Source organism: Mytilus edulis, chromosome 7 (genome assembly GCF_963676685.1).
Source record: "Mytilus edulis chromosome 7, xbMytEdul2.2, whole genome shotgun sequence".
NCBI lineage: Eukaryota > Metazoa > Mollusca > Bivalvia > Mytilida > Mytilidae > Mytilus > Mytilus edulis.
The window spans coordinates 42,035,847-42,040,973 of NC_092350.1; positions in this window are offsets into that span (position 1 = coordinate 42,035,847).

A 5,127-nucleotide genomic window follows, 5' to 3' on the forward strand; every position below is an offset into this window, starting at 1 on the left:
ATACGAAACAAAACAAGCTGCTTCTTTCAGAGGTTAGCATACTATGTAAAGGGTTTTAAATCCTTATATAGTACATAATTCGCTATAGTTTTCTCAGAGAAGGTATTGAAAAAATCCGAATCGTTTATATACGTATTATATACGTTTGTAAGGCTTTTGGCATTTTTCGTAATTTTTGAATTTTTGATCAGTACAGATTAAAATTTAAAAGTTCCAAAAATTTTTGAACAACAGATCAATCATTAATTGAGTCTTCATCATGAATTTTTCTTGATAAAAAACACAAATTTTGCAAAACTTTGAAATATTTTCTTTTATCATACCTTTTTAAACAAATAATATTTACAAATAAGTTTCCAAAGCACATTTGATAATCCAACCGCAGTCTAGTAAATTTAATGATAAAAAAAAATTACGGTCTAGTGCTGTTGGTAAAGCTCTACCCTCAACGGGTGTGAGTATTAACCGTACGTTGATTGGGCGTACGGGGTAAATCATAGACGGCTCACCACTCTTCTCTTCTCTTTACACTTTGTATGATAATGGAAAGTGGGATGGTTTAGATTTAAATACAATTAACTAAAGTTTAACCCTGAAACATATCATTTTCCTAAACGTCATTTTGCAGCACCCCCCCCCCCCCCCCCCCAAAAAAAAAAAAAAAAGAAATGAAAAGAAATATCCCCCCTTATTAAGAAAGTGACGTGGTACATGTAATAGCAGATCGTTGATTGTTTCTGTTGACTTCATTTATATCTCACGAAATCGAGACATATTGTGTTTGGGAGTGGTGTTCTGTCTATGTGTCATAATTTTTATGAATACATCAACGAATTAATTTATTTTTACTTCACAAATGATTTTCCGAGTACACTGTTGGCTGAAAAAAAAAGGATATCATATATGATAGCACTCATGAGACATAAGGTTATGACACCTGTCTTCTGTTGAAGATTTTACACGTCTCCGTGAGATGGCTGCGATTATTTGTGTAGTTTAGTTGCTGTCTCATTGACGTATACCTCACATCTCCTTTCATTCATATACACTAAATTTTACGTGTACATTGCTGGTTGAAAAAATATGAATCTGATAGCACTCATAAGACATAATGTTATAACTCTTGTCTTTTGTTGAAGTCTACATGTCTCCCTCTAGGTGTCTTTCGGTTATTACTGTAGTTCGGTTGCTGTCTCATTGACGTATACAAAACACCTCCTTTTATTCGAGCGTCACTTTTTTTTTACATGTGCCCGGGCTGATGACTGAAAAAAAAATCGTAGCATATAAATCAGATAGGACTGTCAGTTATGTTTTTGTAGCAAATATGGTGATGTATGATTTGAGTAGGTTTTTTTTTACTTAACGTCACGCAGCAAATATTTCACGACTATTAAAGCCATTGTGTCAGTTGGTTTCATCGTGTTTTGTTTACTTTAGTTTAATAAAGAATAATTATGCTGTCGTGTATCCTACACTCTGATATCAATCACTGTACTTCTGAGAAAATCCATTACGGCAACGCCATAAACAGTAGAGGAAGACATATCTGAGGGTCTTGATGGGGGTCTTTCTATTCTGTGTTCTTCTATATCTTTATACACCTATTTTGTTCTTCTGTTCTTCATAAATCCAGCCCATTTTTCTCTATTCTTAATATTTCAACACCCTGTCATTCATTATTCTTAATATTTTGGCGTATTTTTCTCTTTTCTTTATTTTGATAGGCCATTTATTTTGCACGTTTCGACTATTATTCTCTATTCAGTAAATCCCATCCAGACCCTCATAAATCTATAATATGTGTGTGCATTGCAATGCAATAATTAAAATACCGGTAGTACATAACCTTGCCATACCGTCAAAGAGTTTTATGAAACATTGGTGCACGTTTTTTCATGATTAAGAGAGATACATAATAAGAAGAAGATGTGGTATGCATGATGACCATTCAGACAACTCTCCACCAGAGACCAACTGGCATAGCAATTTACAACTTTAGGTCACTGTACAAGCTTCAACAATGAGCAAAACACATACTGCATAGTAAGCTATAAAATGGTAACCTATTAACTGAACATTAAAAATATTGACTCATTTTATAGCTGATGTTTATCGTTAAAATAATCTATGTCACGGCACCCCCCCCTTTTTTTTTTATAAAAACAGTAGCAAAACACAAAATAATGTAAAAGACAAAAGCAAAACACAAAACAAAAATGTTTCTCAAACCTAATACGAAACAAAACAAGCTGCTTCTTTCAGAGGTTAGCATACTATGTAAAGGGTTTTAAATCCTTATATAGTACACAATTCGCTATAGTTTCCTCAGAGAAGGTATTGAAAAAATCCGAATCGTTTATATACGTATTATATACGTTTGTAAGGCTTTTGGCATTTTTCGTAATTTTTGAATTTTTGATCAGGACAGATTAAAATTAAAAAGTTCCAAAAAATTTTGAACAACAGATCAATCATTAATTGAGTCTTCATCATGAACTTTTCTTGATAAAAAACACAAATTTTGCAAAACTTTGAAATATATTCTTTTATTATACCTTTTTAAACAAATAATATTTACAAATAAGTTTCCAAAGCACATTTGATAATCCAACCGCAGTCTAGTAAACAGTTTTATTATGGTCTAGTGCTGTTGGTAAACCACTACCCTCAACGGGTGTGAGTATTACCCGTACGTTCATTGGGCGTACGGGGTAAATCATAGACGGTTCACCACTCTTCCCTCCTCTTTACACATTGTACGATAGTGGAAAGTGGGATGGCTTAGATTTAAATACATTTAACTAAAGTTTATTTCCTAAACGTCATTCTGCAGCAGTGGGGAACGACATTTGTAAGTGGTCGCATGTCATATCGTAACCTCCCCCCTTATTAAGAAAGTGACGTGGTAATAGCAGATCGTTGATTGTTTCTGTTGACTTCATTTATATCTCATGAAATCGAGACAACTAAGAGCGAGACATATTGTGTTTGTGTGGTGTTCTGTCTATGTGTCGTAGTTTTTATGAATACATCAACGAGTTAATTTATTTTTACTTCACAATTGATTTTCCGAGTACACTGTTGGCTGAAAAAAAGGATATCAAATATGATAGCACTTATAAGACATAAGGTTATGACACCTGTCTTCTGTTGAAGATTTTACACGTCTCCGTGAGATGGCTGCGATTATTTGTGTAGTTTAGTTGCTGTCTCATTGACGTATACAGTGTTATAAAGTTCACCTCACTTTATTACCGTATCATTACAGTAATTATAATTGACAGATCAGCAACTCTCACATGTCTGCACACTCTTAGATAAACATGTAATTAAATAGATCAATTGAAGTTCATTGTTTCATTTATAATCCACCCTCTAATTCTTCTTACACGCAATCTCTAGATGAGGAAATGTTTGACCTTTTCGAAACAGATATTGAGAAATATTCAAAAAGTGGAAGTATAATTTTAGCAGGAGATTTAAATTCTGGAGCAGGTACTAAACAACCAGATTTTATTGAGGGGGATAATAGAAATGGTGTAAACCAGATTTTTAATAACTTTGATCCAGATATAAATGTACCTGTACGTTATAGTATGGACGAAACTATCTCGTCTAGGGGTAAATATTTAAATGATATCTGTATTGAAACAGGTCTATGAATTTTAAATGGACGAACTACTGGAGACTCTATTGGCCAATTAACGTGCTATACTCCAAATGGATGTAGTGTTGTAGATTATTTTATTGTATCAGAAAATTTATTATCAAAGGTATGTTTTTTTAAAGTCCATAACTTATTGGGCGATCTCTCTGATCATTGTCAAATTTCTGTGTTATTGAACATACAGTGTAAAATAAAAGGAGATACATGTCAAACTCAGATGTCTCTTTAAAGTTATAAATGGAATGAGAACTCTACTGAATTATTTCAGAAAGCATTATCTTCAGGCAGTATGCAACAAAAAATTTTGAATTTTAATAAAACTGAATACCATTCTGATATAAATAACATGATTAAAGATGTTAATACTATATTCTATGAAGCTGCAAATTTATCATTAAAACAAAAGCCTACTAAAAAATCAACAAGCAAGTTAAAACAAAATGTAAAGAAAAAACCCAATTGGTTAGATGCTTCATTATCTAAATTAAAAAATAACTTAAATGATAAAGAAAAATTATTACAAAAATATCCTTTTGATCCAGTAATAAGGTCATCTTTTTTTCAGTCTTTTAAAACATTACAGAAAAACAAGAAAGAAAAAAATAAGGGATTTTCGACAAGATTTAATAGATTAATTAGATAATTTAAAAGACGAAAATCCAAGTCAATATTGGGCACTGCTTCATGAGTTATCAGATACAAATAGGGAGAATACCACATCTGATGTGTCAACAGATGCTTGGTTTTCTTATTTTAAAAATTTAAATGAAAAAGACACTAATGCATCCTGTGATTATTTAAAAGATAAGATAAAAGACATGGAAAGAGAAAAAATATTTACTGAACTTGATAATTTGATTTCAAAAGCAGAAAAAGAAAAAGCGATAAGTACACTTAAAAATAAAAAAGCCAGTGGTTTTGACTCAATTTTAAATGAAATGTTAAAGTCCAGTCAAATATATTTAGCTTCTTGTTTTCAAAAATTGTTTAATAGTATCTTAAACTCAGGAAATTTCCCCAAAATTTGGGCAAAAGGATATATAGTTCCTTTATTTAAAAGTGGTTCAAAAGATGATCCTTCAAATTATAGAGGCATTACCACTGGGAGTTGTTTAGGCAAGTTATTTGTGAAAATTTTAAATATTCGTTTAGAGAAATTTTTGGCAAATAGAAATATTATTAAACCGGAACAAATTGGTTTCTGTAAAGGCAAGCGCACCAGTGATCATCATTTAGTTTTGAGAACTCTTATAGAAAAGTATACTCAACAAGGCAATAAAAAATTCTTTACATGGTTTGTTGACCTACGAAGAGCCTTTGATACTGTTAATCATGATGGACTTTTTTATAAACTGAGAAATATTGGAGTCAGTGATTTATTTTATAACACTCTAAAAGATATGTATAATAATATTGAACTTTGTGTAAAGGTAGACAAATATTCTATGACTGAAAAC